Source organism: Pristiophorus japonicus, chromosome 19 (genome assembly GCF_044704955.1).
Source record: "Pristiophorus japonicus isolate sPriJap1 chromosome 19, sPriJap1.hap1, whole genome shotgun sequence".
NCBI lineage: Eukaryota > Metazoa > Chordata > Chondrichthyes > Pristiophoridae > Pristiophorus > Pristiophorus japonicus.
The window spans coordinates 46,033,308-46,053,256 of record NC_091995.1 but is presented as its reverse complement, the minus strand read 5'-3'; the positions used below and the strand labels follow the sequence as shown (position 1 = coordinate 46,053,256).

At 49.3% G+C, this 19,949-nt stretch overlaps 1 pseudogene; it reads left to right on the top strand.

Annotated features, from left to right (window-relative positions):
- LOC139230203 (zinc-binding protein A33-like) overlaps positions 1-19,949 on the top strand; it is a 650,536-nt pseudogene that overhangs the window by 104,702 nt on the left and 525,885 nt on the right.

Below are 19,949 nucleotides of genomic sequence, written 5' to 3'. Positions count from 1 at the left end.
ACAGATTAGTAAAAGGGGAGGGGCAACGAGACCTGGGGGTCATGGTACATCAGTCATTGAAAGTAGGCAGCCAGGTACAGCAGGTAGTAAAGAAAGCAAATGGCATGTTGGCCTTCCTAGCGTGAGGATTTGAGTATCGGAGCAGGGAGGTTTTGCTGCAGTTGTACAAGACCTTGGTGAGACCACACCTTGAGTATTGTGTGCAATTTTGGTCTCCTATTCTGAGGAAGGACATTCTTGCTATTGAGGAAGCGCAGCGAAGGTTCACCAGACTGATTCCCAGGATGGCAGGACTGACATATGAAGAAAGACTGGATCGACTAGGTTTATATTCACTGGAATTTAGAAGAATGAGAGGGGATCTCATAGAAGCATATACAATTCTGACGGGATTGGACAGGTTAGATGCAGGAAGAATGTTCCCGATGTTGGGGAAGTCCAGAACCAGGGGTCACAGTCTAAGGATTAGGGCTAAGCCATATAGGACCGAGATGAGGAGAAAGTTTTCTCTGAGAATTGTGAACCTATAGAATTCTCTACCACAGAATGTTGTTGTGTCCAGTTCGTTGGATATCTTCAAAAGGGAGTTAGGTGTGGCCCTTACAGCTAAAGGGATCAGGGGGTATGGAGAGAAGGCAGGAATGGGGTACTGAAGTTGCATGATCAGCCATGATCATATCGAATGGTGGTGCAGGCTCGAAGGGCCGAATGGCCTGCTCCTGCACCTATTTTCTATGTTTCTATATTTCTACTTTACACCTCTCCCTCTCCTCCTTTTTGACGCCCCTTAAAACCTACCTTTTTGACCATGCTTTTGGTGCCCTGTCCCAATATTGTGTTACCTGGCTTGGTGTCAAATGTTGTCTGACAGTCGCTCCTGTGTAGCGCCTTGGGATGTTTTACTTATTTAAACTCGCTGTAGAAATGTAAGTTGTTGTTGTTGTTGACGCCTAGCTCGCTGAGACCGATGAAGGATCACCAGCAGAGAAAGTCCAGAGCCTGCTCCAGACATTGTGTCTAATTTAGTGCAGGGGTCCTGAAACAGACGTTCGGCCTGCATCTACATATGTACCGAGCCTACCGTCTGTATTAGGCTGGCGCACTGGACACCCTGAGCAGCCGACTATGAAAATACGGCAGTGCCGCTAACTCTGGTGCTGATTGGATACAGGACATGTCTCTCTGAAATTGGTCGTCCTTGTGCTTGTAAAACGGACACGAGCTCCAATTTTTACCACATACTTTTTATTTTCTTCATTAATTTGTGGAATTTTTAACTGTTTGCAATAGTATTAAATAGGCGATATCGGATCGGCAGCACATCATTCACCATCCCGCTTTTCCGTTCCATGGAAGACAGTCGACATGAAAATCGGGCGAGGTTTATAATGGGGTGTCTAATATCGTTAGTTTTACATTATTGTCAACAGTGAAAATTATTCGCCTTGCATTTCTGTCCTGCGGGACAAATATTGCTGCTAAAGGCTTGTCTCAATTTAATATTGAGACGAGGATTACTCATTCGCCTGAATCAAAAATACTTTTACTCCCAGATGAGGTGAAGTGGAAAGAAATCTTGACATAAGCTGAACTATCCCAGAGAAGGTGTTCTCAGAGCAACCATTACATTTTCATTGCTGGTTCAAGAAATAACAATTTACTGAATAAATCTTCACCTGAAAGAAACAAAAAATAAAAATGCGGCGAAATGCCTTTGTTTTTAAGGGTCTACAGGAAAGGGAATTTTAAAGCGACATTTACCATGGATCTTTGGGATCGATGCGAGTCACTGATACGAAATTGGGAGTGTCCCTCCGAGTCTGAGCTTCACCCTGACACGCCCATCGGGAAACCGCTCTTATCGAGCGCAATGTCGGTTTCACGCCTCATTTAAAACAAACCTCTCCATTAAAGTAAACAGAGAGCAACCTAACTAAAGTAAACTGAGAGTAATACAAAGCGGGTTGTAAACCCGATATTCCACCGATTCCGTGAACTACCCACCAGGCGAGGCACATTAAAATTGCCCCGCATTTGCAAAAGCGTCCGTCCCAACCCAGCTTCGTCGGGCAACGCACGGAGTGCAAACCCCGCACTGTGTCACTCCTGTTCCTCAATAGTTTCTGACGTGTTCAATGAGAGGAAATTGATACTATGAAGAGATTTACACCGCTGATAAAGTTTTGTGCAGAGGAATATTTTGCGAACACAAACTTGGGGAAGAGATTGAACTTTGCCAGTAAACCGAAACGGGCGGTAGTGAATGACAGGTGATACAGGCGTCCAATTTCCGTGAAATCTGGCATGGTGCGAAAGACATACAGATTGTCTATCGCCCCTTTTGAGAAGCACTACATTCTGAGTCTACATTGTGAATCCTCGGGGTAGATCTACACTTCCATCAGGGGGCTGATGTGTGTTGGAGCTGATCACTCGCCCAGTATCGAACGAGATTTCTTTTCAATTAAAAATCTACCCGTTATTGTGCAATTTGTGAAGATCAGATTGTGAACCAATGTAGGTTCCAGTCAGCCATGAAACTATTCACTGTATCTAGGCCCCTCATAATTTTATTCACCTCAATGAGGTCTCACCTCAGCCTCCTCTGTTGCAAGGGAAACAAACACAGCCTATTCAATCTGCCCTCATAGCTAAAATTCTCCAGTTCCGACAACATCCTTGTAAATCTCACCTGTACCCTCTCCAGTGCAATCACGTCCTTCCTGCAATGCGGTGACTAGAACTGCACGCAATTCTCCAGCTGTGGCCTAACCAGTGTTTTATACAGTTCAAGCATAAACCCCCCCTGCTCTTATATTCTATGCCTCGGCTAATAAAGGCAAGCATTCCTCTGCCTTCGTCACCACCTTGGCCTGTAAATTGTGGTCGGAGGCATCCTGCGGGCAATTGCCTCCAACCTGAAACATTTCTACGAACTTACCTGGTGGTCCGGAAGGAGAATGCAATTCCATTGGGGATGCCTTCTCTTCCCGTGCAGCGAAGCACGCTCCTGTTCGTATCTAAGAGTTCTCATTATTATTTATGAGAAAAAAACAAACACACTAATAATAAATAAAAAACAGAACTCATTTTTAAATTAATTGAAATTAAAGTTAATAAATGCCTTAGAAAAAACTATATTTTTCCAATTTTTAAAAAATGTTTTGTAATTCGGGTTAAAAATAAACTTACCTTAGTGGGCAGAGTTTTTAAACAATAAAATATGTTTATTTCATTACATTTTATGTGTATGTTTTTAAACACTTACACCTGTAGGGTACGTGCCTGCTTTTTCAGGCGCAAGGTTTTTGAGGACATTTGCTGAGGAAGATATGGGTAAATATCACAATCTTACCCAAGCAAATGTCCTTGCTCCCGAGATGCAGATCATCTGTCAAGCTGCAGCTTGACAGATCGGAAAATCCAGTTTTCAGCACATGTGCATTGTATGCTGAAAACCGGCTTTTCCGATGTCTTCCCAGATCCTTAGAAACTTTGTATGGGCTCAGGGAGGCCGCAATTTCTGGGCCAGTATCTACCTGGCCTATTACCTTCAGGCATCTATGGACATGCATTCCAATATCCCTTTGTTTCTCTACACTTCTCAGTGTCCTGCCATTTAATGTTTATTCCCGTTCCTTGTTAACCCCTCCCAAAATGCCTTACCTCACACTTCTCCAGATTAAATTCCATTTGCCATTGTTCTGCCCACCTGACCAATTGATTGATATCTTCCTGCAGTCCGCAGCATTTTTCGGCATTATCAATGACACAGCTGATTTTAGTATCATCTGCAAACTTCTTAATATAGCCCTTATATTCGTCTAGATCATTGATGTTTACCAAAAAAAGCAAGGGACCTAGTACTGAGCCTTGCGGAACCCCACTGGAAACAGCCTTCCAGTCACAAAAACACCCATCAACCATTACCCTTTGCTTACTGCCTCTGATCCAATTTTGGATCCAACTTACGACTTGGCCCTGGATCCCATGGGCTTATACTTTCGTGACTAGTCTGCCATGTGAGAACTTAGCAAAGCTTTGCTGAAATCCATATACACTACATCATATGCACTGCCCATCGACCCTCCTGTTTAGCTTCTCAAAAAATTCAATCAAGTTAGTCAGACATGAACTTCCCTGAACACATCCTTGCTGACTGTCCGTGATTAATCCGTGTCTTTATGAATATTCATCCTATCCTATCTTCAGGAATTTTTCCAATAATTTTCCCACCACACCTGAATCCAGAGAGCATTGTAAAATGATTGCCAAAACCTCTGCTATTTCATATTTTGCTTTGCTTAACAGCCTGGGGTATATTTCATCTGGGCCTGGGGACTTAACCACTTTCAAAGCTGCCTAACCCCTTAATATCTCGTCTCAAACTATGTTTATTTCATTTAATATTTCACACTCCACCTCAATAGCAGTGACTGCATCGCCCCTCTCTTTTGTGAAAACATACACAAAGTATTCATTAAGAACCATACCCACATCTTCTGCCTCCACACAGATCACACTCATGGTCTCGAATAGATCCTACCCTTTCTTTTGTTATCTTCTTGCTTGTAATGTATTTATAAAACATTCTTGAGTTTTCCTTGAGTTTACTTGCCAAGAATTGTTCGTGCTCTCTCTCTTTGTTTAACCCCAATATCATTTTTAAATTCATCCCTGGGCTTTGTAAATTCCTCTCGAGATTCTGCTATATAAAGCCCTCGGTATAGAAACATAGAAATCTACAGTGCAGAAGGAGGACATTTCGGCCCATCGTGTCCATGCTGCCCGAAAAAGAGCCATATGGCCCTCAGTCAGCAGCCCTGAAGGTTACATATAAACCTATGAACAATGAACAATGACGGACAGGTACAGACCACCCAGCCCAACCAGTGAGCCCCACACAAGTACGACACCACTTGCACCAAAGCATTCTACGCTCCACCCCAACCGGAGCCATGTGATCTCCTGGGAGAGGCAAAAAACAGATAAAAACCACGCCAATTGCAGAAAAGAAATCTGGGAAAATTCCTCTCCGACCCATCCAGGCAATGAAAACTAGTCCAGGAGATCACCTTGACCATATTGGATTCCATGCAGTACTTACTGTTGATCTGTGTCAGCCAACAAGAGGTTATCCAGTCCAGTCCCACTTACCAGCTCGAGGTCCATAACCCTGCAAGTTACGACACTTTAAGTGCCAATCCAAGCAGCTTTTAATTGTGGCGAGACTTTTTGCATCCACGACCCTTCCAGGTAGTGAGTTCCAGACCTTCACAACCCTCTGCTTGAAGAAGCCTTCCCTCAAATCCCCTCTGAACCCACGATCAACCACCTTAAACGATGCACGCTCCTAATTGACCACTGCACCAAAGAAAATAGGCCCTTGCTATCCACTATATCCAGGACTCTTAAAATTTTGTACACCTCAATGAGGTCTCCTATCAACCTTCTCTATTCCAATAGAAACAACCCAGACTATCCAATCTGTCCTCATAGCTAAGATTCTCCATTCCAGGCAGCATTGTAGTAAATCTCCTCTACACCCTCTCGAGTGCAATCATGTCCTTCCTATAATAAGGCGACCAGAACTGCATGCAGTTCCCCAGTTGTGGCCTAACCAGAATATTATACAATTTAAACATAACTTCCCTACTCTTGTATTCTTTGCCTCAGCTAATAATGGCAAGCATTCCGTATGCCTTCTTAACCACCTTATCCACCTAACCTTTTATTTTCAGGGATCTGTGGACCAATGCTGGAGTGTTGGAGGCATGGCCTATTCAGTTGGAGCTGTGCTGTGGTGAGTGAAGGAGCTTGCTGCTTTGCTCCTGCCTGGATTGCCGAGAGTGAACCCTGAGACCAGCCCAGGAAGAGGAGGAAGGGGCTGGCTAACTACAATTCAACGTCCAGAGGGAGAGGAGGAGAGCAGAAAATTTATCAACTTATTACTACTACAGAGAGTTGGATTGAGGGGGAAAAGAACAACCTGAGAAAACACCATCCAGTGTGGAAGGAGGGAGAGCCATTTCTACAATCTTCGACAGGTGGGTGTGTTTTGGTGCATTCCCCGAAAGACTTTGTTGTATCAGTGCGGGGAGGAAAGAAGATAACGCGAGGGCCGGAACATCGCGGGGGGTGTGTGTGTGTGTGGAAGTGTGTGTGGGGGTCTTGCTTACAGCTAGGCCCCACACACCACTGAAGCACCCCTCCCCCATTGCCTAGCCTGGGATAGCTGGAGCTACCTGGCTGAAGAATCATTAATTACCCTATTAAACATCGTTGGGAGTGTGTGCCTGGGTGGCTCCAGCTACCCCAGGTGAAGACATCTTCTCCCCCCACCCGAAGACCATCTACAAAGACTGTGTTTTTTGCCATCTGGGGGGTGCACCCCAAGAAACACCCACCCATCGCTGTGAGGGGAGACCTGCCCTTGCAGCTTTCCTCTTTCCCACCCACCTCTCTCTCTCTCTGTCACTCTCTCTGTCTCTCCCCTCTCTCTCTGAGAGCCCCTTTCCTCCTCAAATTAAAGTGAAATTAAGACAACCGAGCAGAGGGAGCAAGGCCCCTCCCCATTCGTTAACTAAGGGAGAGGTGTGCCCCATTAAGAGCTCCCTCTGCTCAAAACACCAACGAGGCCAATTAAAGACTATTAAAGCCTGTGACTTTGGGTTGGGTGTCGCCCTTAAAGGGACCCCGTGATGGCGACCCCATCCACGCCGGTGGCAGGGCCAGCTAAGACGTACGCGCAGGTGGCATCCACATCCACGGCACCTCCTGCGCCTCCTGCTGCCCTGCCACCATTCAGACTTATAACAAAAAAACACGGGGTCAAGAGCTACACTCACCCCACAATGAGCATCAAGGAGTGCGTGCGGGCGATGGCTGGGGTAGTCGGCCCCTCGGCCATTGTCGCGGCCTCCAAGATGTCTGGGACGGCTGTATTCTTCCTGGGGTCAGAGCGGGCGGTGTCCCTGGCCCTCGAAAAGGGGCTCACGGTGGGCCACTGCACAGAGGGTCATCATTTCTAATGTCCCGCCCTTTGTTCCGGCTGGGCTCCTCCTCCCTCACCTACACCAACTGGGGGAGGTGAGGTCGGGGATCAACCCCTTACCGCTCGGCCTCAGGGAGAACAGCCTGCACCACATCTTCTCCTTCCGCCGCCAGCTTTTTGTCCGGCTGGCGCGGGAGGAGACGACAGAGGACAATTTTAATGTGGTGCAGGAGGGGACTGCCTACCGCGTCTTCTGGACGTCGGACGGCGTGCGGTGCCATGCCTGCAGGGAGGTGGGGCACGTTCACAAGAACTGCCCCACCTCCAAGGCCGCCAAACCACCGAAGGCGGCCAAGGCTGGCGCCGCCGCCATCCCTCCCCCTATTTGCGTCCGCGTGCCGGGAGCTGTAGGTGCGCGGGCATCGTCGGGGGCCTTTGTTTTCACGGCCTGCGGCGGGGGGGAGGGAGAACGTCCGATCGGAAAGAAGGCGCGGAGGAAGGCAAAACATCTCGAGGCGGGTCCCCTCAGTGCGCCAGACAATTTGTTTACCGCGCTCAGCCCAACCCCGTCACCGGCGAGCGTGGGGTGCCCTGAGCCCGTGCCCGAGCCCTTGACCAATACCGCAGAGGGGTTCGGGCGCGGACAAGCTAAGAAAAAGGGGGGAGTGGAGCGGGAGGCCTCGGCAGACATGGAGGTCTCCCTGCCTCCGCGCCCCCCCAGGAACAAAAGGAGGCGCCGCTCCAAAGAGGCGGAGGGGGAACAACATCCCTCCGCGGAGGAGTTGATGCCCGCCGCGTGTCCCGCGTCCCCCACCAGCGCCCCCAAACTGCGCCGTAGGCAGGAGGAATCTGTCCCCGGGGAGGGTGAGACAGTCGAGACTGCCCAGCCTCTGCCTCCTGGGGATGGCGTGGAAGATCTGCCTGTCGTGGGGGGCGTGGGTCCAGCGGAGGAATGCGTTGCCACCGGGTCGAGCATCCCGGGGACTGAGGCGGGCGGGGCCGAAAAGGCCGAACCTGAGCCCGCCCAGCTATTAACCAACTTCCCCCGGGAGTCGCTCGGCCCTGAAGAAACAGAAAATATGAACAATTTTAACGATTCTGTACACGCTGGGCCAGGGGGTGGCGGCGGGGAGGGGGAAGAACAACAACCCTCGCCCCCTTCTTTGGAGCTGGGGTACTTGGAGGACCTGGAAAATTACTTTGGCCAGGTCTCTCCGTGTTCCCCGGTTCCTGGGGCGGAGGAGGAACCCCTTCCGCTGTCACTTCCTGACCCAGCACCACTTTTAAAAGAGCCCAGTGGGGACTTCTCTGCCGACGATCCTGGGGGTGGGATCGGGACAGAGCCAGGGTCGGATGGAGCGGCCGGGCCGTTTGTTGTACCTCGTGCGGTCGACGGGCCGGCTGCTGGCGACGACCTACCGGAGGGGGATGGGGATTCGGTGGGGGACTCGGGAGAAGATCTTGAGTCCATCGCCAGTGATGCGGTGGATCTCCTCGTGCCTGCCGCTGAGTCCCCCCTCATTCCTGTAAAGGAACTCCGGGACTTTTTGGCCTAGACCCAGGGTCACCGCAACCGAGTCCATCTGGCCCGGGAAAAATGTTCCGAGCCGGGGCTGCTCATCGCGTCCGTCCGCGCCGCCGCTAAAACCATGGCCGCGGGCGGGCCCTTATCAAAGGCGCAAGGCCTTGAGCTGCGCCGGCTCAAAAGGTTCCTCGTTGGGCTGCTGAAGGAGTTGAGGTCAACAAACGACTCCGCTCCCCCCGCCACAATAGGTTAGGTAGAGGTTGCACTATGCTTTTGTCATGAAGATAACCATAGCCAGCCTCAACATCAACGGCGGCAGAGAGGCACGCCGTAGATTTAACAAATTTTCGCTCCTGCGGGAGGGGAAATATGCGGTGTGCTTCCTGCAAGAAACCCACACCGTTCCGAGAGACGAAGCCACATGGCTCCTGGAATGGCAAGGAGAGGACCGCATGAGCCACCTCACCGCCACTTCTTGTGGGGTGGCCATCTTGCTGGCCCCGCATTTTCAGACAGAGATCTTGGGGGTCGAGGAGCCCGTGCCAGGCCACTTGCTGCATGTCATGGTTCGCCTGGGGGACGTGCCGCTCCATCTCATACGCCCCTCAGCCCGGCCCGCAGCAAGCGCGCTTCTTCGAAGAAGTGTCCGCTCTTCTTGGCTCCGTCGACGTCGGCGACTGCATTGTCCTCGGGGGGGATTTCAACTGCACACTCGAGGCGAGGGACCGCTCCGGTGCCCCGCAGAGCATGACGGTGATGGAGAAGTTGAGGGACCTTCGACTTGGTGGACGTCTGGCGAAATCTCCACACTCCAGCGCCTTTACTTGTGTGAGGCCTGGAGTAGGATGGTCCAGAGTCGACCGCCTTTACGTGTCTCGGGCATACGTTTCCTGCGTCCCGGCGGCCTCCATGCGGCCGGTGCCGTGTTCGGACCACCACCTGGTGTGGGCAGAGCACGCTTCGCTCCGCGCGAGGACGGAGTCTGCGTACTGGCATTTTAACAACCAGCTGCTGGAGGACGTGCGGTTCCAGAACTCGTTCCGTCGTTTCTGGGCCGACTGGAGAAGGAAGCGCGGGGGCTTCCCCTCCTTGAGCCTATGGTGGGACGTGGGCAAGGCTCACGTCCGCGTCTTCTGTCAATAGTACATGAGGGGGTTGACCAAGAGGCGGGCGGCCAGGGTCGGGCGCCTAGAAAAAGAGATGCTCGACCTGGAGGCCCGTCTCGGTCAAGTCATCGAGGACCCGGTCCTGCGGACGGTGTACGAAGTGAAGAAGGCCGCGCTGAAGGAACTGCAGCTCGTCGGGTCCCGAGGTGCGTTCGTGAGGTCAGGGATCCGGTTCCTGCGGGATCTGGACCGTGGCTCTCCCTTCTTCTACTCGCTGGAAAAAAGACAGAGTGTCCGTAAGCAGCTCTTGACGCTGCTGGCCGAAGACGGCTCTCTCGTCTCGGATCCGTAGGGCATCAACAACAGGGCCCGTGAATATTATGGGGCTCTGTTCTCTCCGGAGCCGTCCAGCGAGGAAGTGCATAGAGATTTGTGGGAGGACCTGCCAAAGGTCGGCCCGGAGGGCACCGAAAATCTGGAAGCTCCGTTAAGCCTGGCGGAGCTGACTGGCGCCTTTGACCGGCTCTCGAGGGGAAAAGCCCCAGGGCTGGACGGGCTGACCGTGGAGTTCCACAGGGCATTCTGGGACGTTCGGGGAGATGCCCCTCTCTTGGCGCAGGGCAGTCATCGTCCTGCTGCCTAAGAAGGGCGATCTCCGCCTCCTTAAAAACTGGCGCCTGGTCTCCCTCCTCAGCACGGACTACAAAATCTTCGCCAGGGCGATGTCTGCGCGCCTTGGCGCCGTGCTCAACTACATGATCCACCCCGACCAGTCCTACACGGTCCCGGGCCGGACAATCCACGATAACATCCACCTGGTCCGGGTCCTCATCCATCATTCCCAGGAGGCTGGTCTGTCGGTCGCCTTCCTATCTCTCGACCAAGAGAAGGCGTTCGACAGCGAGGATCACGACTATCTGTTCGGGACTCTGCGCGCTTTCGGGTTCGGGACGTATTTCGTCGCCCGGATCCGACTTTTGTACGCCGCCGCGGCATGTCTGATTAAGGTTAACGGGTCCTTGACGGCGCCCTTTCGCTTTGGGAGAGGGGTGCACCATGTCCGGCCAGTTATATGCCATCTGCGTGGAGCCTTTCCTGCGCCTGCTGCGGACGAGGTTGACGGGACTGGCTCTGCAAGGGCCGGGCGTGGAGGTCGTCCTCTCGGCTTACGCCGATGACGTGCTCCTCGCGGTAGGGGATCCCGCTGACCTGCAGAGGATGCGTGAGTGCCAGGAGATTGACTCGGCCGCATCCTCCACCAGGATCAACTGGGAGAAATGTTCGGGACTACTGGTGGGTCAGTGGCGGGTGGACTCCCTGCCGGAGGAGCTCAGGCCCTTTACCTGGAGTACGACCCATCTGCTCTATCTGGAAGTCTACCTTAGCCCCGACGAGGAAGCCTGGCTGGCGAACTGGCAGGAGCTGGAGGCCAAGGTCGCCGCTCGCCTAAGGCGCTGGACAGGACTGCTCCTACAGGGGTCGAGCGCCAGTCATAAACCAGCTGGTGGCCGCCATGCTGTGGCACCAGATGGTCACTTTGACCCCTCCCCCTGCATTTGTCACCAAGATACAGAAGAAGCTGGTGGACTTCTTCTGGAACAACAGGAAGCACTGGGTCTCTGCCGCGGTCTTGAGGCTCCCGCTTGGGGAGGGCGGTCAGTCATTGGTGTGCGTCAGCACCCAGCTCGCGACTTTCCATCTTCAGACCCTGCAGAGATACCTTTACATCGAGCCCCCTCCTAGATGGCGTGCTCTGGCGGCGTATTTCTTCCGCCAGCAGCACGGCCTCAACTACGACACGCAGCTCCTGTTTGTGAGTGTGGGGGGCGTCAGGACCGCCTTCCAGGAGCTGCCTGTCTTTTACAAGGAACTCATCAGGGTCTGGAACAAAGTCTCCACCAAGCACAGCTCTCCACCGGCTGGAGTGGCGGCTGTCCTGCAGGAGCCGCTGCTCGGGAATCCGTACCTCCACGACCGAGGTTTTATGTGGTGGTCGGACGAGAGGGCTGTGGCTGGTGAGGTGACCAGGGTCAGGGACCTGCTCGATGGCGGAGGAGCGGGCTGGATGGCGCCAGACACGCTGGCGCGGCGCCTAAATTCAGCCGACGTCCGCCGCGCGGCCGATGCCATCGAGTCGCTAACAACAGCTCTGGGCCCTGACTCCGTTAGGTGCATCGAGGAGGCTCAAGCACGTGGGGAGATCACGTCCGAACTGACCCCCGTCCGGACGGAATTCCTCATCGGCGCCAAACCCCGGAACCACCCTCGGGGGCCGGCGCCTCACAACTTGAGCCGCCTCGAGGAAATCCCCTCCGTGCCTTTCAGTTCCGCGCGGAGTGGTTTCTTGTACGGGCTGCTCCTGCACACTCTCAATTTTGCCATCCTCGCCTGCCGTCCGGACACGCCATGGCGTACCATCCTGCCGTCCGGAGGAGGCGAGGGTCCCTGATGGAGGGCACTCTATGCGGGAGTCCTCCCAATATTTATCGGGGACTTGGCCTGGAGGATGGTGCACGGAGCAGTGCTGTGCAATAAATTTTTAAGCCGGTTCATGGGCTCCCATGCCGCCTGCAATTTCTGCGGTCTGGAAGAGTCCATGTTCCATGTTTTTATCGAATGCACGAGGTTGCAGCCCCTGTTTTATTATTTAAAGGGGCTGCTCCTGAAATTCTGGCTGCACTTCAGTCCCACACTCCTGATCTTTGGGCACCCTGTGCGGAGGGGAGCGGGTAGGTCCGAGGGCCTCCTCGTTGGACTGTTCCTGGGCACGGCCAAGGGTGCCATCAGCTGGTCCAGGCAGCGGGCGGTCAAGGGGGTCGTTCAGCCTTACTGCCTGCCTCTCTTCTGCGCGTACATCCGCGCCAGGGTGTCCTTGGAGATGGAGCACGCGGTGTCCACTGGTACGCTCGCGGCCTTCCACGAGAGGTGGGCACCGGAGGGACTGGAGTGCATCATCACCCCCGGCAACCAAATTTTAATTTGATTTTATGTTTTAAAGTTTAATTTGTTTTAATTGCCAGTGTTTTTAGTGACCCCTTCCCCTTTTATCGGGGGCACTTGGAGAAAAAAATATGATTTTAGTGGCCCAAAAAAACAAAAAAAAAACAAAAACACAAAAAAACAAAAAAACAGAAAAAGGGCCTTGAAAATATTTGGTGCGTCCCCCAGATCGGGGGGCCACGATTTAATGTTTTAGTTTCCTCCCAAAAAGAGTTCTGTGGACAAGCACTGCAAGGTCCCTCTGTTCAACTATCCTTCTAAATGCCCTACCGTTTAATGTGTATACCCTTTCCTTGTTAGCCCTCCCAAAATGCATTACCTCACACTTCTCCGAATTAAATTCCATTTGCTATTACTCTGCCCACCTCACCAGTCGATTGCTATCCTCCTGTAGTCCAAGACATTCCTCTACATTATCAACCACACAGCCAATTTTAGCCTCATCTGCAAACTTGTTAATCATACTCCCTATATTCAAATTTAGATCATTGATATATACTACAAAAAGCAAGGGATCCAGTACTGAGCCCTGCAGAACCCAATTGGAAATATTATTGCATTCACAAAAATATCCATCGACTATTACAATTTGCTTCCTGCCTCTAAACCAATTTTGGATCCAACTATCCACTTTGCCCTGGATCCCATGGGCTTTAACTTTTGTGACCAGTCTACCATGTGGGACCTTATCAAATGCTTTGCTAAAGTCCATGTACACTACATTTTTGCACGACCCTCATCGACTCTCCTGGTTATCTCCTCAAAAAATTTAATCAGATTAGTCAAACACGATCTTCCTTTCACAAATCAGTGCTGACTGTCCCTAATTAATCCTTGCATTTCCAAATGTAGATTTATCCTGTATTTCATGACTTTTTCTAATACTTTTCCCACCACTGAAGTTAGGCTGACAGGCCTGTAATTAATCAGCATATCCCTTGCTCCCTTCTTATCAAGGGTACCATCTTAGCAGTCCTCCAATCCTCCGGCACCATGTCCATATGCAAAGAGGACTGGAAAATGATGGTCAAGGCCTCTGCTATCTGTCATAAGCTTCCCTTTTTTTCTTTATCATTCCCTGTATGACCCTAGATATCCAGTGGCTCTAGTATTAGTCCCACCCTTTTTCTTTAAGAGCACATATTTGGCCTGAACCCTCTGGTTCTCCTCCTTGAGTGCCTTCAACTGTTCTGAGAGATCGATGATCGATTTCCTTCTATTCCTCATCTCCGGAACATTGTGATTCTCACCATTGCTGCCTTGCATTATCCTGCGCATTAAGCAGCTGCTAAAATATGTCTGACGTTCAAAACATTGAGGAGGAAAATCAAAAACAAATGTAGCAAACGGGGTTAAAATGCTGTCCAATCAGAGATAGGCCATCCAGGCGGGAGAGGTATAGAAGCTGGACTGAACAGTACAGAACCACCAGATATTGTCAATTATTTCCAGGGGTTCATATATAAAATAAATGGGAACATTTTCTAAGAAGCTCAGTCCAGAAACTGTCAGTGTAACGATAGCTGCGGTTCCTTCGGTACAATATTTAGTTCTCAAATTCCGGCAACAAATGGCTGCAAAGCGATCAAAGGTGAAAGTCACTGTGAACCAGACTGAGCAGTCAATGACACAATAAATCAGAGAGAGATTGATTCTGCATACAGAAGTATAGTTCAGGAATGAATATGGGAAATAAATATCGTTGATCGCATACAGTATCACATCAAATATCATGACCAGGAGATCCGCGATTGCCATGGCGATCAAATAGCGAGTGATGCATTTGGAGAGACCTAACTTTCCCCGGGAGAGAATCACAATCGTCAATAAATTAGCTGCAAGAGAAAAGAAGTGAAAGTGACTGACTGTAGGTGTAAGATTGGGATGATCAGCGTGTGTAAAATCACACCGATTTGTCTATTTCTGTTGCTGTCGCTCAATCCTTCCTTTTTTCACAGTGTTTTAACGGGAAAATCCTGGCAACGAGATTACAGTATGGGGACACACTGTCTAATTTATGATGGCAATTAGTTCAAGGAAACAATAAACTGAGGTGGCATGAAGTGATTCTCTCCAGATTGCATCAGTTTATATCCACACAGTTGCAAAGATCGTCACCACCGATTCAAAGAACACACAAAGGTGGTTAATGTTAGTGTGGCGCTAGTGTGAAACAGGCCAAAGCGGATCCGTGATCTGTTATACAGCTCTCCCGATGTTTCATTTCACTGTCTTCACCACTGTTCACTTTATCGCGTTGTCGTAGACTTGATGCCTTTACTACAAATAGTCTGATTGATAAGGCTCTGTAGTCTAATGATGTGAGGATTCACAGTGTAATAATCAGTCTGCTCGTATTAACAAGCACATTGGGGTTCATTTTAACTTTGGGCCATTGTGTAAAATGGATGCTACCAAATTATCCATCCCTTATACACCATTGCCCATTGTCCATCCACTGGAGTCAATGGTCGGGGAATCGGGCGAGCGCAAAATGGGCGGTCAATTCAACTTTGCTCATTTTTTAGCGAATGCCCAAAGTTGAAACAACCCTGATTGAAATCACTGCCACAATGCTGCCCATAGCTGCTTTTTGGGGAAACTAGTACTGGGTAATAAATGTGGCCTTTCCAGCGTCACCCACATTTAAACACATTTGTCTTTCATCAAATGTTGATTGTGTTCCTGACGCACATTTCTCAAAACTCAGCATTAAACACGTGTTGGCCTCCTGGCTGGAGGGTGATGGAGGATGGAGGGATATTCCGGACCGTGAGGTTAGAGACTGTGGTGGTAAATAATTTCACTGCTAATTTGACCACAGAGCCTCGTGGACACCCAGAGTAGGAATGTTACTGTTGTACCGAACAGGGGTGGTGCCACAGGTCACGATGGAGCATCTCCTCATTTTGTAGACGAGACTTTGGGTAAATATTAATTTGCATTGTTGGAAGCGAACAGACCAGTTTTGCACCCCAGCCAATTGTACTTCTCATAGACTTCACTAGGAGTGAATTTTCACCTTTACTGCCGGGCAGAAACCGGCTTTTAGTGATCATGTCCCTGTTTTACACAACCCGGGACTTTCTTTTCCTTTGACTTCAATGTAAACGAAAATCGAGTGAGATTTAAAAGAACGCTACAGTCTGTTTTCATAACTAAAAACAAAAATCCACGTGATGGAAACTGAAATCAGACAGGGTGTAATATTAGCTTTGAGCAATGGTGTAAACCGGGGGATATCCAATTCACCTCCCATTATACACCCCGTACGATTTCCCCTTTTCATTGACTTTAATGGAACGATAACTGTATTACTGACTGCGTGAACACACTGGAACAGAAATAGATATTGTTGCAGATTTTGACTTGCTGCGAATCGGCAACAGGTTTTGCATTTCTCCCAATTTCTAATTCAATTGAAGTCAATAGAAATAAAAACCAGGAGAGATCTAAAGCAGACGGCTCATTCCTTATTACCCACTTTCCTCCATCGCACAAAGTCAAGAACCACCTCAATGTGCTGGTTCTTGGACCTCTGAAATCCATGGTGATGGTGTGCCCACACTGGTATAATAGGGAATTCTGGAATGGTCAGATATGTCCATATCAGTATAGTGTCGGACTTTCTGCCGAACATGAGGTTGTTGGTTTCCAACAACATTGAATCTATTAGAACACACGTATTAGGAGCAGGAGTAGGGCAGACGCTGATTTTCAACCTCAACTACAGTGTCTAGTCCAATCCCCACATCCCTTGATTCCTCTACAGTAAAGACACAGATACACACAGGAAGTGATCTCGTCAGTTGCACACAGCTGAGCAGCCCCGGGGATATGCTGAGATGTTGGATTTCAGCAACAACAGGCTTTGGGAGGAGAGGAAGGAAACCGGGTTTGGCCTGATATACACCAAGTGCGAGGAAGATAAATGTGTATAAACATCTCAGTTGGCGTTGGGAAGGGCTATGGAAAATTATGACCGTCAAATTCTAAGGATTTGGAAGGCAAAAGGGAATCTTCCCGCCGGCTGTGTAGCCGGAATTTGGAGCGGGACCCGGTAACACCCGTCGGGTCAATGGCAAATAGCCCTGCCTGAAGCCGAGTTATTTTAGAAATATGGAACATTCCCCTAATGCTCATCACCTTTTTGGATATTTCACCATTTGGTCAACGATGAATTTTGCTGCGAGTTATATTAAAATTATGATGTACATTCAAATTGTTTCCCAAAGGGATTACGATTCTCACAGCAGCAGACACTGGGATTGCGAGGGGGTGTTTGGCATGTGGTGGGAAGAGCTCACAGTTTTGAATATAAAAGTTAGATTGTCCACTTTGTGCCACTAGAAGGCTATTTAAATAAACTTTCCAAAAGTCCTCTCCAAAGTATTCCCGAAATTTACAATGCCAGCTGGAAGTGAGGTTGCTGATCCCAGTGAGGGCAGCGATTTCAGCCATTACAATTCGTCTCAGCACCCTACCATTATTTTCGGAAATCTTCTCCGCTTCCCTCTTTGAAATGATAGTAGCGGCACCTCAGAAAATGATTTTTACAGTGCGACAACTGCAGGAAAAATGCAGCGAGTAGCGCCAGCCCGTATACATGGCCTTCTTCGACCTTACAAAGGCCTTTGACACGGTTGACCGCGAGGGTCTATGGAGGTCATCCTCCATTTCGGATGCCCCTAAAAGTTTGTCACCATCCTCCGCCTGCTCCACGCTGACATGCAGGCCGTGATCCTAACCAATGGATCTATGACAGACCCAATCCACATCCGGACAGGGGTCAAACAAGCTGCGTCATCGTCCCAACCCTCGTCTCAATCTTCCTCGCTGCCATGCTCCACCTCACAGTCAACAAGCTCCCCGGTGGAGTGGAACAAAACTACAGAACCAGTGGGAACCTGTTTAACCTTCACCGTCTCCAGACCGGGTCCAAGTCCACCCCAGACTTTGTCATTGAGCTACAGTATGTGGATGGCACTTCTGTCTGCACACATACAGAGGCGGAAATCCAAGTCATAGTCAACATATTTACTGAGGCATACGAAAGCATGGGCCTTACACAAACATTCCACAATACACTGTTCCTCCACCAGCCTGTCCTCGCCACACAGCACTGCCCCGTAGTCATAAAATGTACAGCCCGAGCTGGACAACATGGACCATTTCCCATACCTTGGGAGCCTCTTATCAGCAATGCAGACATTGACAATGAGATTCAACACCACCTCCAGTGCGCCAGTGCAGCCTTCGGCCACCTGAGGAAAAGAGTGTTCGAAAACCAGGCCCTCAAATCTGCTACCAAGCTCACGGTCTACAGGACTGTAGTAATAACCACCCTCCTGTATGGCTCAGAGACATGGACCATGTACAGTAGACACCTCAAGGCGCTGGAGAAATATCGCCAACGATGTCTCTGCAAGATCCTGCAAATCCCCTGGGAGGACAGACACAGCAACGTTAGCGTCCCCGACCAGGCCAACATCCCCAGCATTGAAGCACTGACCATACTTGAGCAGCTCCGCTGGGCAGGCCAGATGCGAGACTCCCAAAGCAAGCACTCTACTCAGAACTCCTTCACGGCAAATGAGCCAAAGGTGGGCAGAGGAAATGTTACAAGGATACCCTCAAAGCCTCCCTGCTAAAGTGCAACATCCCCACTGACACCTGGGAGTCCCTGGCCAAAGACTGCCCTAAGTGGAGGAAGTGCATGTGGGAGGGGGCTGAGCACCTCGAGACTCGCCGCCGAGAGCATGAAGAAACCAAGTGCAGGCAGCGGAAAGAGCTTGTGGCAAACCAGTCCCACCCACCCTTTCCCTCATCGACTATCTGTCCCACCTGTGACAGGGACTGTGGATCTCCTGTTGGATTGTTCAGCCACCTAAGGACTAATTTTTAGAGTGGAAGCAAGTCTCCCTCGATTCCGAGGGACTGCCTATGATGATGATAAATTGTGCATGTTGGGAAAGATTCATGGAATTTGTTTGCTGTGATGCTGTAACAAAATTACATTTTTTTTTAGTTTTGCGTTGCATGTTTTCAAATAGGAAGGAAAATATGATTTATATATTAACCAAACTGCATCATTGCTAGAATTCTATTGTTGCTATTATGAAAATTCGCCACGCCAGTGATGATATTTACTGTGCAAACCTGACAGTCTGTGCAAGAAGAAACATCGAATCTGATGGGATTTCTTTGCTTTTTTGTGCCTTTGTTGGAAATAACTTAAGGGGGAAAATGATATTTATTGAAGAGAGCAGCCTAGTTTTGAAGCGAATGGATATGGACTGAGACCCGATGTAGTCGGCTAATTTAATCTCTCTAATTGTTGATCAAAGAAGGCAACTTTAGTGGAAGGAACCAATCTATGCAGACCAATATGTTGCCTCAGTCCACATCCCATTTTGTTGAATTTAAGTTAATTTCCATTGTGACTTCACTTCTTAGTTTTGCTTTATCTTTAATGCTGACTTGAGATCTGAACTCCGGGTTTACATAGCATTACATAAAATATACAGAAATCGTCCATTCGGTCGAAGCAGTCCATGCCGGCATTTCGTCTCCAGTCAAAACTCCTCTCATCCTTTCTGATATAGGTCTATCAGCGAAACCCTCCATACCTTTCTCCCTCATATGCTTATCTAGATTTCCCTTAATGCCTCCATAGTATTCGCCTCTTTCTCTGTGTCCACTCTATCAAAACCTTTTCAAATTTCAAAGCCCTCCATGAGGAAACACAAGTAGAAAGAGACCCAGCCTGTTCATCATTTCCTGATATGAATAACCTCGCAGTTCTTGTATCATCCTTGTACTTTTTGCACCCTCTCCAGTGCTGCTATATTCTTTTTTAAGATATGATGACCAAAGATGTGCAGAGTACTCCAAGTCTTGTCTAATCAAGGTTCCATACAAGTTTAGCATAACTTTCCCTTGTTTTCAATTCTATCCCGCTAAAAATAAACCAGAGTGCTTGGTTTGCTTTTATTATGGCAGTATTGTCCTGCCTCACAACTTTTAGTGATTTGTGCATTTATACTCCCAGACCCCTTTGTTCAACTACCCCATTTAGATTCTTATTTTCAAAGTAATATTTCACCTCCTAATTTTTCTTACTCAAATGTGAAATCTCATACTTATCTGTTAAAATTAATTTGGCAATTAAATGACTGCTACACACTTATGATGTGTTCTTGTAATTTGTTGCAGTCATCTCAACAGTTACTATCTCCTCCCAGAATGTGTTGTCGTTCGCACATTTAGAAATTGAGCTTTTGATTCCAAAGTCTAAATCGTTAATATAAATTGTGAGCAAACG